The sequence below is a fragment of the Crocodylus porosus genome, unplaced genomic scaffold (assembly GCF_001723895.1).
Source record: "Crocodylus porosus isolate Cpor-Errol unplaced genomic scaffold, CroPor_comp1, whole genome shotgun sequence".
Lineage (NCBI taxonomy): Eukaryota > Metazoa > Chordata > Crocodylia > Crocodylidae > Crocodylus > Crocodylus porosus.
In genome coordinates, this window is record NW_017728906.1 from 185,683,623 (window position 1) to 185,694,833 (window position 11,211).

General features: G+C 51.2%; 1 long non-coding RNA gene across 2 annotated transcripts in view; it reads left to right on the plus strand.

Annotated features, from left to right (window-relative positions):
* The window catches only part of LOC109306780, an 89,838-nt gene that overhangs the window by 44,719 nt on the left and 33,908 nt on the right, over positions 1 to 11,211 (plus strand). For both annotated transcript variants that reach the window (XR_002100106.1, XR_002100107.1), the window contains exon 2: positions 9,575 to 9,734. This is a non-coding gene — a long non-coding RNA (uncharacterized LOC109306780). The remainder of the gene's footprint in view (positions 1 to 9,574; positions 9,735 to 11,211) is intronic.

Below are 11,211 nucleotides of genomic sequence, written 5' to 3' on the forward strand. Positions count from 1 at the left end.
GCTATCTTCCAGTCATCTGGCACCTGGCCCGAGCACCACGAGTGCTCATAAAGCCATGCCAAGGGCCCTGCAATAACCCCTGCTAGCTCCCTCAACACCCTGGGGTGGAGAGCATCTGGACCCGCTGGTATGAACACGTCCAGCCCCTCCAGAAGCTCTCTAACCCCGTCCTCCCCAACCTGAGGTCTGGAGGCATTCCCCTCGAGTCCGTCTTGCATCACAGTGGGGAAGTCCCGGTCCCTGTCCAAGGAAACAGAGGTGAAAAATTGTTTAAAGAGGTCTGCTTTTTCCTCTGGCGCAACCACCAGATTGCCCAGAGGATCTTGCAGGGGCCTCACATTTCCCGGTGCTTTCTTCATCCTCCCTATATATCTGAAAAAGGACTTTTTGCTATCATTGATTTTGAATGCAAGTCCTAGTTCTATGTCCACCTTAGTTTTCCTGACAGTCCCCCTACAGGCCCGAGCAGGGGAGGTATACTTCTCTTTGGAAATAGCGCCCCCCTTACACTGGGTGTACACCGCCTTTTTGGCAATCAGGCATTTCCGTACACCCTTGGTGAGCCAGGGGGGCTTTCGGGCACTCCTGCCCTCCTTGCTTTTTGTTGGGATGGTCACCCCTTGGGCCCTGAGTATTGTCTCCTTAAGGAACGACCACTCATCTTGGGCACTGAGTTCCCCTGCCCTTGAGAACCCCAGCGCCTCTCCCACTAATCTCAACTCATTGTAAAATAGCAGTGAACACTTAGACAATTTTAACACATATGTCTGATGATGCCTCTTTTTTTACTTAGTGTTTATCTTCTTTTGAATGTTTCAGATAGTTTTTTTCTTCCTTTTCCCAGAGTACATGCAAACATGGCTGTTTACAGTCTGTGAGCAGCTGTACAACAGTCTCTTGGGAGGAGGGAATGATCTCTCTTTATGCCCTTATATTGTTGTGCAGATTTTGTCTTTTACACAGGAAGGGTGATTGTAGTTCTTACAATGCAAGGCACTTCCTTTGTTTCACCTAGGCTGCATCTACCTGTGCATTTAAGCGCAACTAAATTTAATGCACATTAAGCTAATGTGCCATAAGCAATTTTTGACAGGTGTCTACACGCGCAAAGACTTGGTATCAAAGTTAGTGCACTAATTTTAGTGCCAAGTCCCTGCAGACCTGCCATGTGCTGTTAGTGGCTGGGCAGACCCGGCACTAAAGTTAGTGCTGGGTCGCGTTTAACACATGCATTAACATGCTTTAACTAATTTCTTCTAAATTTGATATCTGCATTTGTAGGTATCAGATTTAGGCACAATTAGCTTAATTTTGCTATTTTAATACTCATTAAGGGTATGCATGTGTAGATGCACACCTGTAATACACATTACACGCATTAGGCTAATGTGCATTAACACGTCTTATATAGATGCACCCTAGTGCCCCAAGAACTTAGTAAGCTGCCTCTGTAGAGATCACATACTTTGATGGCCTAGTGGGATGGCCACCATATCTTTCGTCTTTAGATTTATTCTCTGAGGGAGCCAATACTTTTGTGGGTTGGTGCAGGAAGACATGTTTGAGAAAAAGTAGACTTGAAACCTCTTAAAACTGAGTGTCTCACTTCTAAAAGTATATCCACATACTATATATTTTTTCACATTTTACCTGAATATCAATATATTATCCTAAATAATACTAAATAATTTAATATATAGGCCATGGCCAGATCAGTTTTCACTACTCAGTGACTTGGCTGAAGTCTCTGCAGTTCAAACTGCACTGTGCTCACAGACACAAAAAGCCATACTACCTCTGGAAATAATGCTAACTTTTGGTCAGTCTAAAATTAAATACAGCAAAGATCCTAGGTTCCCGAATCAATTTTGAAACTGTGACTTAGGCCCCAAGGCACTTCTGCCCTTTGGAAATTTGATCTCTTAAGTATGTGTTTGTGCACAGGTGAGCAGTGGTACACCAGTGGAGCTATTCATCTGTCTAGAGTTAAGTACATGGTAACCTCTTTGTAGGCTGAGATGCCATTGGTGCTTACCCACGTGATGCTACATGCAGTACAAGAAGAGAAAGCTCAAGGTTAGTCATAAACCCAGATTTGCCATATGACAGCCCTCAGAGGTCATTATGGAGAAATTGAGTAAATCCTTTTCCACAGGCTGTTCCTGGAATAGCCACTGTCACCAATGAAGATGTTGCTAGTAAAGCAGACTTCCAGAGTCAAGTTGTTAAATGAATAAATGTTGTGCAACAAAAGATTAATCAGAACTGTGTTATTTTAAATACCTAGGTTAAGTGCTCTAGGTAAGAGTAAATTGTTTCTTCAGAATAACTGTTCATTTTAAAGCCTTGATGCTTTTACACTTTGCTGCTTATGAAATGAGGCAAAAATCACTTGTGTTTGAGGTACTTTAACACTGCAGTGTTTAATTCCTAGGCCTGCTGCTGCCCAGTACAATCCTCTGCTCCAAGGTCGGTACCCTCTTGGGTTAGGACCCAAGCTATGTTGGGGGAGGGAAGGAAAGAGCTCCTTACTTCACAATGCCCAATAGTGGGTAAAGCACCCAGCTGAATGCAGAATCCTACCTGGCCTCAGTCAGATAGCTGAACCCATAGCCCCCAGGAATGCCCTAAGCATTATGCAAATAGAATGGACTTCTCTCTGGCTGTAGTTGTTTCACATTGCATAAATAAATGTTTTATGGGAAGGGGAATTTAACACTCAGTGGGCACATCTACATGAGATGCTTAGCTGTGCATCTGCCTGTGTGCATGCTAACTGCCCAGTAAAAATGCTTAATCATGAGTAATTTTGCTATCACATGGACTGCAAACAGATAGCAAATTTATGCATGATCTATTAGTTACTGCACAATTATGCACATGTAGATGTGACCCAGGAGCAACTTTGCTCCCGGGTCAGCCCTACCACTAGGGGGCTGGCCTGAGGCTAGGGAGCCTCTCCAGCCCCAAGGCTGCAAACCTCTCCTGCTCCAAGGTTGGGCTGCCTCTATGGCAGTCCCTGCCTCCGGCCTTTAAAAGCCTGCAGGCACTCAGACCCCTGGGGAATACCAGCAGGGAGCCTGAGGACACTCCAGGACCCTGTGTCCCCCTGGGCAGGCCACAGACCAGCTATCCTAGCCTGCTTGTACCCTGGCACTGCTGCCTGGTGCACAAGCTGTTGGTGAAGGGTACAGCCAGGGAGCTCACCAGGATGGGGTGCTGGATGTCTGACTCTCCTTCGGTGATGTGTCATCAGAGGTGGTAGGCTGGGGCCCATACCATCTAGGGCTGCCAGCCCTCAGGCCCAGCTGCAAGCAGCTTCTGGCTGCCAGGGCCAGCTTCCCCTGCCCACAGCCCACCACCAGCAGCCTGCCCCAAGCTTGCAGGTGCTGCAGGGCATTGTCTCTGCTGTGCAGCTGCCTGTCCCATGCCATGCCCCTATGCTGTGTGCTGTAGGTAGCTGTCCAGGCCCAGCAGCACAGGGACAGCTGTGGGGGGGCCCAGAGAGCTGGTGCAGGACCTACGATGGCATCTTCCTGATCTGCGACCATGCCCATGCCTGCCATTCGGGGCCCCAACTGGTCCATGGAGGACATCTTGTGGCACTGTGGGGCAAGGCAGAGATGCAGTGTGAGTTTGAGTGTGGTGGGCACCCCAACACCCACTTCTATGAAGAGCTCAAATGTGGGAGCATGGGCACGACCAGTCAGTGTGGCAATGCTACATAAAGGTCAGGGTCTGGTGGGCACAGTGTGTTTCCATTGCCAACCACAATAGTCGGTCAGGGAGTGCCTGTAAATTCGTGCCCTTTATGTGGCAACCGATGGACATCCTCATCCCCCGGCACCCAGGCCACAGCCATGCTGTGTATAGCAGCATGTGTGGCCTGTCCAAGCCCCTGCCCCAGCCTGGCACCTCCAGTGACAGGTCACTGGGGAGGGCTCCTTGGGCATCCAGCAACCTGTTCTGCTGAGCTCCCCAACTATGCCCTCCATCAGCAGCTCAGAGAGCCCGGGCCAGCATCTGCTCTGACAGGTCCGCAGCCTCAGCCATGAGGCATGGCCAGCCATGACACTGCCAGTTGCCAGCAGTGCCAGCTCCTCTCTGGGGGGGGGAACCCTGGCTGGGCACCTTCCTGCCACATCCTGCTGTCCAAGGACACCACCTGGAGCTGCAAACTGTCTCCAACAGCCATGACCACATGGAGGTGCCAGCCACACCAGCCTTGGCCATGTGGTAAGACCTTATCTGGGGGTGAGCCCCTCCCTGCCCCCTAGCCCCTGTCTCTGCTTCTGCCCCCCTTCTCTGCACCTGGCACACCTGCACTCCCTTGGCCTTGGGTTCCCCCCCATAGCACACATGGAGGCAGGAGACAGTGCCAAATTTTATTGAGCACCCTGTGCCCGCACAGCTAGGTGGTCATGAGCCTCTCACACATCAAGGGACACACTGATGCTGGCTGTGATGGCCTCATCAGCTGTGCGGGGCAGGGATGTGTTGCGCAGCCACAGGTAGCCTTCCAGGTGTTGGTGGAGGTTACAGGACACTTGGGAAGACCTTTGAGAAAATCATCAAGGAGCACATCTGCAAGGGCCCAGCAGGGGAGGTAATGCTCAGGGGCAACCAACATGGGTTCATCGGGGCACATCCTGCCTGACTAACTTGGTTTCCTTTTATGATCATGTCAGAAAGTCCCTGGATGAGGGCGTTGAGGTGGATGTTTTCTTCCTGGACTTTAAGAAGGCCTTTGACACTGTTTCCCACCACATTCTCTTTTAAAAAACTAGGTGACTGTAGCATTGATGCCTACCCAGTCAGATGGGTGGCAAATTGGCTAGGTGGTCGCACCCAGAGAGTGGTGGTGGACAGGTCATTTTCAACCTGGAGGATGTGGGTAGTAGAGTCCCCTAGGGCTTGGTCCTGGGGCCTGTACTGTTCAACATCTTTATCAGTGATCTGGATGTGAAAGTGGAAAGCATGCTGTCCTAATTCACTGATGACACAAAGTTGTGGGGCAGGGTGGGCACGCTGGAGGAGAGGGACAGAATCCAGCTAGATCTAGACAGGTTGCAGAGGTTGGCAGATGAGAATAGGATGGAATTCAATGCAGACAAGTGCAGGGTACTGCATCTAGGGAGAAGCAACCAGCAACACACCTATAGGCTGGGGAACACCCCTCTTGTTAAAACAGCAGCAGAAAGGCATCTTGGAATCATTGTTGACTCCAGGATGAACATGAGCCACCAATGTGAGGAAGCAGTCAGTAAGGCTAACCACACCTTGTCGTGCATCTACAGATGCATCACAAGCAGGTCCAAGAAGGTGATCCTTCTCTATGCGGCGTTGGTCAGGCCGCAGCTGGAGTACTGCGTCCAGTTCTGGGAGCTGCACTTCAAGAGGAATGTGGCTGGCACTGAGAGGGTCCAGAGGAGGGCCACTCACATGGTCAGGGGGCAGCAGGCCAGGCCCTACAAAGAGAGGCTGAAGGGCTTGAATCTATTTAGCCTCCACAAGAGAAGTCTGAGAGGGGATCTGGTGGCCATTTATAAATTCACCGGGAAGTACCAGCGGGAATTGGGTGAGGCTCTGTTCCCCTGGGCACCACTGGGGGCTACTAGGAATAACAGCCACAAATTATTAGAGAGAAGGTTCAGGATTGACATCAGGAGACATTACTTTACAGTTAGGGATGCCAAGCTATGGAATGGACTCCCAAGGGAGGTGGTGCTCTCTCCTGGTCTTCAAGAGGAGGCTGGACAGATATTTAGCTGGGGTGTTATGATCTGGGCACTTGTGCCTGCCCAGGTTAGGCAGTCGGACCTGATGATCTGTTTAGGTCCCTTCTGACCCTAAGCACTATGAAACTATAACCCTTCTCCTGGGTTGCTTGGTCATGGTGTTGGAAAAGCAGTTGGGGCCCACCAGGACAGGTGGTGGGTAGAGGATGTCATCCATGGAGGTGTGGGACTGGTGTAAGGAGGTGTGGGAACGGCCAGACCAGGAGTTCTGAATGTAGCTCCTAGCCCAGGAATGCAAGCAGGTGGAGGCACTGTGGGAGCAGAATACCATACTGGCTCGGGCAATGCAGGCCATAGATGACAATCACCAGGTGCTGGAAACTGTTCTGGCCCTGGCAGTCACCTTCATGCTGCCCACTGCCCAGCCCGCCCCTAGCTCTGCCTGCCCCCTGGGAGCCACTTGCTGCCCAGCAGCAGGCCCCGGCCTGGGCCTGGGAGGAGGTTCTGCGCCAATTCCTGTAGCCAGGAGCCCCTGGCCTGGTACCTACCCTGGGCCCAGCTGCACCACTCGTCCTAGCTCCACATGGGTGCATGCAGAGCTCGAGTTACTTGTAGGAGGGCCAGGACCACACACTGGGCCTGCTGACCCTGGACATGCCTGTTGGGGAGGGAGCTGCCTATGCTGGGGGAACACTGGCCATCATTGCCCCTGGACAAACCCCCTGCCTGCTGCACTGCTGTGGCATAGGCACCTGCGGGGGAGTAGCCAGAGGTCAGGGTGCTGGCTGCCTGCCCCCAGGCTCTGCCCCTAGTCGCCCTCACCCCATGGCTCCCCCACCCTGGGATGTCACACAAAGAACATTGTACTTAGTTTTCACAGAGCAGGTTTTTTTATTATTGGTGGGTGAGATGGGTGGTGGAGTGGCTCTGATGGGGAGGGAAGGGGGCTCTGTTTGTTGGGGAGGGAAAGAAGAGGAGGCCTCTGGTTGATGTAAGGAGAATAAAAACTTGTTCTTCTGAGATGTGTCTTTAGCGAGCATGGTGCTGGGGGGTGCGTAGGGGAGGTGGGGCATGGGTGGCAGTGCAGGTGGGCTAGAGCAGGAAGTGCTGGAGGAAGTGGTGCCCTGTTCCCTGTTGGCAGATGTGTGGCTCTCCCAGGGCCTTGGCGGGGGGTGGGGACTGCAGCTGCCACTGCAGGTGGTGCTCCCTCTGCCAGGTGTTCTCTGCACGCCATACCTCCTCTGTCCAGGCCTCACGGAAGAACTCCCCTAGGCCTCACAGATGTTATGCAGCATGCAGGCTTCAATGATGACCTGGGGGAGGTTGTCCTTGGTGAACTTGAGGCGAGTGCTGGGGATGTGCCAACATCCCTTGAGGAGGCTGAAGGCACACTCCACCAGGGCATAGGTCTGGCCCAGGCAGCAGTTAAAGTGGGCCTGGTGGGGTCTAGGTGGCTGGTGTAAGGCTGCATGAACCAGGGCAAGAGCAAGTAGGTGGGGGTCCCCGATGAGGAGGGGAGGGACCACCACGGCACTCAGCTGCAGGTCCGGCACCCCCGGCACAAAGAAGCTGCTCTGTACCAGGCCCAGAAGGCCAGAGTTTTGGAAGAGGTGGGTGTCCTGGGTGCTGCCTGCTCAGCCAACATTTATATGTGTGAAGGCACCTCAGTGGTCCATGATGGCCTGAAGCACCATGGAGTGAAAGCCCCTCTGGCTGTAGTAGGGGTGGTCTCTGTCAGGTGAGTAGATGATAGGGATGTGCATCCTGTCCAGGGCCCTAATGCACTGGCGGTATCCCAGGGCATGCAACCCTGCCACCACCACCAGGGGGTTGTGCATGCAGAGCACAGTGTCTCCCAGCACATCCTGGAGGGTGCACCCAGTGGGTGCAGCTACATGTGCTATTAGTAAGAAGCAATAAACTCCGGTGCAGTTTGGGCTGGAGTCAGTTGCTTCTGCGCACATTTACATGTTTGCTTGCGGCTGCAGCAATGTGAGTACTATCCTACAGCAGAGTTAATTAATTTACTGTGTCCTTATACTGGTGCATGTGTAGACTGCGATGCAGAGCTAATTAGTCAACTCCATAGTAAAGCGCTTGTATTGATGCACCCTGTCATGTACATCTCAAGTACATCTACACCCTCTATCCATAGGGCTATAGTTGCAGTGTATTTCTATTGTGTTGCCTGGGAAAACTTGTTCCTGCTTGAAACCAGGCAGAGCAAAGATTAAACCTGAATTTCCCTGGTGCAAGAGGAACACTTCAAGTAGTTTATGTTGTGGTGGCATCAGATCTCAAGTGGGCTTTATGCTGTGGTAGAAACTGAGAGGTCTATTTGTTAGGAGGCATTTGAGCATCAGTTTTTTCAAGCATTGGCAATGCAGAGGGGGTGCACACGGGTGTATGTGCACCCCCTGAGATTGGCGATGCACCCCCTGAAAGAAGTGCCGCGGACACTGCTGGCAGCGTCTGCAGGCACACAGCACTTGTCACCCACCCCCCATGCTGCTGACACCGCTGGTGGCATCTGCAGGTGGTCGCTGATTGGTGCTGGCCACTGCTGACAGTGTCTACGAGTGGTCACTGACTGCTGGTCAGTGCTCACCCCCCCCTCTGCTGCCAACACCACTGCGGCCACCTGTGGAAGCTCCCTGCTCCCCGCCACCATGTCCCTGCTGCTGCCACCGCCGCCACTGCCTGTGGGCAGTCGCTGTGCCCCCCAGCCTCCAGGGGCATGCGTTGTTCATGGTTTCAAGGATGTTAATGGTGGATAAATTGTGGACTTAGACATCTAAGAAACAGACAGATTCCTAAGTACTAGGGCTGTGTGAAGATGTGGGTGCTGATTCGATTTGGAGGAGACTCAGCCCGATTCAGCGGCCGAATCTCTGAATCTGAATCAGATCAGGGGACCAATTAAAAGGTCCAAATTGATTTGAAGCTCCCTGAATCGATTCAGAAAAGATTCAGCAATTTGGGCAGTCCCCGCTGGCTGCAGCAGGGAGCTGGTACCAGACTCCATGCTGGTAAGTAGGGGGTGGGGAAGGGGAGGCTGGAGGAGGGGGGAGGAGACCATGGGGGGAATCCCCATGAGGCGCCATCCCCTGCCTGCTCCCCCAGCCCTTCTGGGTGCCTCCTGACCCCCGCCCACTGTCCCAGCCCTCTGCCTTCACGGGCAACCATTTACTCTAGGATTCCACAAATTGCCACTGCAAATCCTCATAGAGCTGTCTATACAGCAAAAAAACAGAACTACCCAAAACCCTCTACAACATGCCAAAGATGAAACAGGGGAGGTGAGGGCATTGTCAGCTATTTCAATGGCAGAGAAGTAATTGGTGCTCAAAGAACTCTACGAAGCGATGCCCCACACTACAGGAAAAGGCAAAAATCCCAGTTTTTGCCAATATGACCTAAGGGAAATATTCCTTCCTGACACCAAGTTTGGTGATTGATAGGATCCTAATTGGAAAAGTCAGATGATCTAGCCTGGAACCTATGAGTTTTCTGAATGCTGGCAGTGTGCCTCAGTCAAAAAATCTCAGTTTCAGCTGGCAAATATTCAGTGCTTCAGTTGAAAGAAGACAGACTCAGAAGCCAGTAGCATTTATGAGAGGAAAAAAATTCCTTCCTGGCCTGTGGTGGCAGCCCTGAAGCATGGGATTACTAGGTACTTACAAGTTTTGGTCAGTGCACCAGACAAGATTAATTTCATCACTATTTACAGTGCTTACCTTTGGAGCACATGGTGTTTGGAACTCTTTGAAAAAGACTTATTTTACTTAAATACATTTTAATTTAATTTTATTGTCAAGATAATCTTTAATTTGCAGGCCCAGGGGGAGCAGTTTTCCTAGTTGGTGACAATGTCTTGCGGCTGACCTTTGGAACACACAAACGTGGCAATTTATGGATCACCTGATAAAATGGAGGCCTCAGGACTAACTTGTATCTGGCTGTGTGACTTTCCCTGCTGGTGACATGAAGGATAAGGTGGGACAGACTACTAAAGGAGAGAAAATGGAAATGAGAAAACTGTACAGGCAGAATAGGTCAGACTGGAATCTTTGTCAGTCCTGCATCCCAGTGAAGAAGTTAAGGAAAAGAAGAGGTTAAGAAATAAAAGAAAGAAAAAAACCAAGATATGCTCATATAAGTGATTTTAATGTATTAATTTTCCTTTCTTGTTGTTTCGCTGACAGTCATCTTTATCAGTGCAAGTCTTGGGAAGGAGATGGAATGGGTAATCAAAATTATCCTTTGATAAAACAGCTGGCAACTGTGCACAGCTGGTCTACATTTCTCCAGCAGCAAAGGAAGCTGGCTGCTGCCTGAACCAGCCCTTTGATTTAAAATGAGGCTTTCAATTTGTGAACCAAAAATGTTTTTTGGGAGGCCTTTGAAAAGTCAGTCCTGCTGCTTACTAGTCTTTTTCAGTGCTCAACTGCTTATGCTTAAGTTTTTCCTAATATCTACAGTAAATCTTAGCTCCAGGTCATTGTACCTTGTTCAATGTACTTTTAAATGAACTCATGAATAACTCCCTTTCTAATTTCTCTTGTTACCTTCAGGTGTTTATAGCCTCTGATCACATCCTCCTCTGATTATTCTTTTCTTGACTATATAAATGCAGTTCCTGCAGTGGCTTACCGTGTATATTCTCTCTCCAGCTTTATATTTTTTGCTGCCCACCATATCATTTTCTAGTTCTCCCACTAACCTGCCTAGAATGTGGCAACCAAAGAATAACATATGTGATGGGTTGACTGGCAGTGACCTAGCTCAGGGGTTTTGAAAGGGCAAAAGGTGATTGGAGGACTTGGGATTCCGTTTCCGCACCAATCAGGCCCCAGAGACTCACCCCTGTGTCCCCTGATTGGCCCTTTGGGTCACCCGGAGGGGGATAAAAGGGGCAGCATGGGCTGACTCAGGAGAGACCAGCGAGGGACAAGGAAGGAGCTTCACAGAGCTGGCAAGAGCTGAGCCAGCAGGGTCAGAGCAGTGCCCCAGAAGAGCCTGAAAGAGCAGGACCTGCAGGCAGCACTGGGACCCTCAGCAGTGCAGTGTGCGGCCGGCAGGAGAGGTGCCCTGCTGGGCTCCAGGATCCCCTACGAGAGGCTGCAGCCAGCAGGAGAGGCCAGGCAGCTTGACATGAGGCTGGGGCCCCCGGGCGGTCAAGACCCCTAGCAGGCTGGAGCAGTGCTACCAGTGGTTTTTTGCCAAACACCCGGGAGATCCGGGTTCAAGTCCCAGCTGAAGTGACTTAGTTTCATAGTTTCTAGGGTCGGAAGGAACCTGAGCAGATCATCTAGTCCGACCCCCCGCCATGGCAGGAAAGAGTGCTGGGGTCAAACGACCCCAGCAAGATGTTCATCTAACCTCCTCTTAAAACCCCCCAGGGTAGGAGCCAGCACCACTTCTCTTGGAAGCTGGTTCCAGACCCTAGCCACCCTGACTGTGAAGTAGCGCC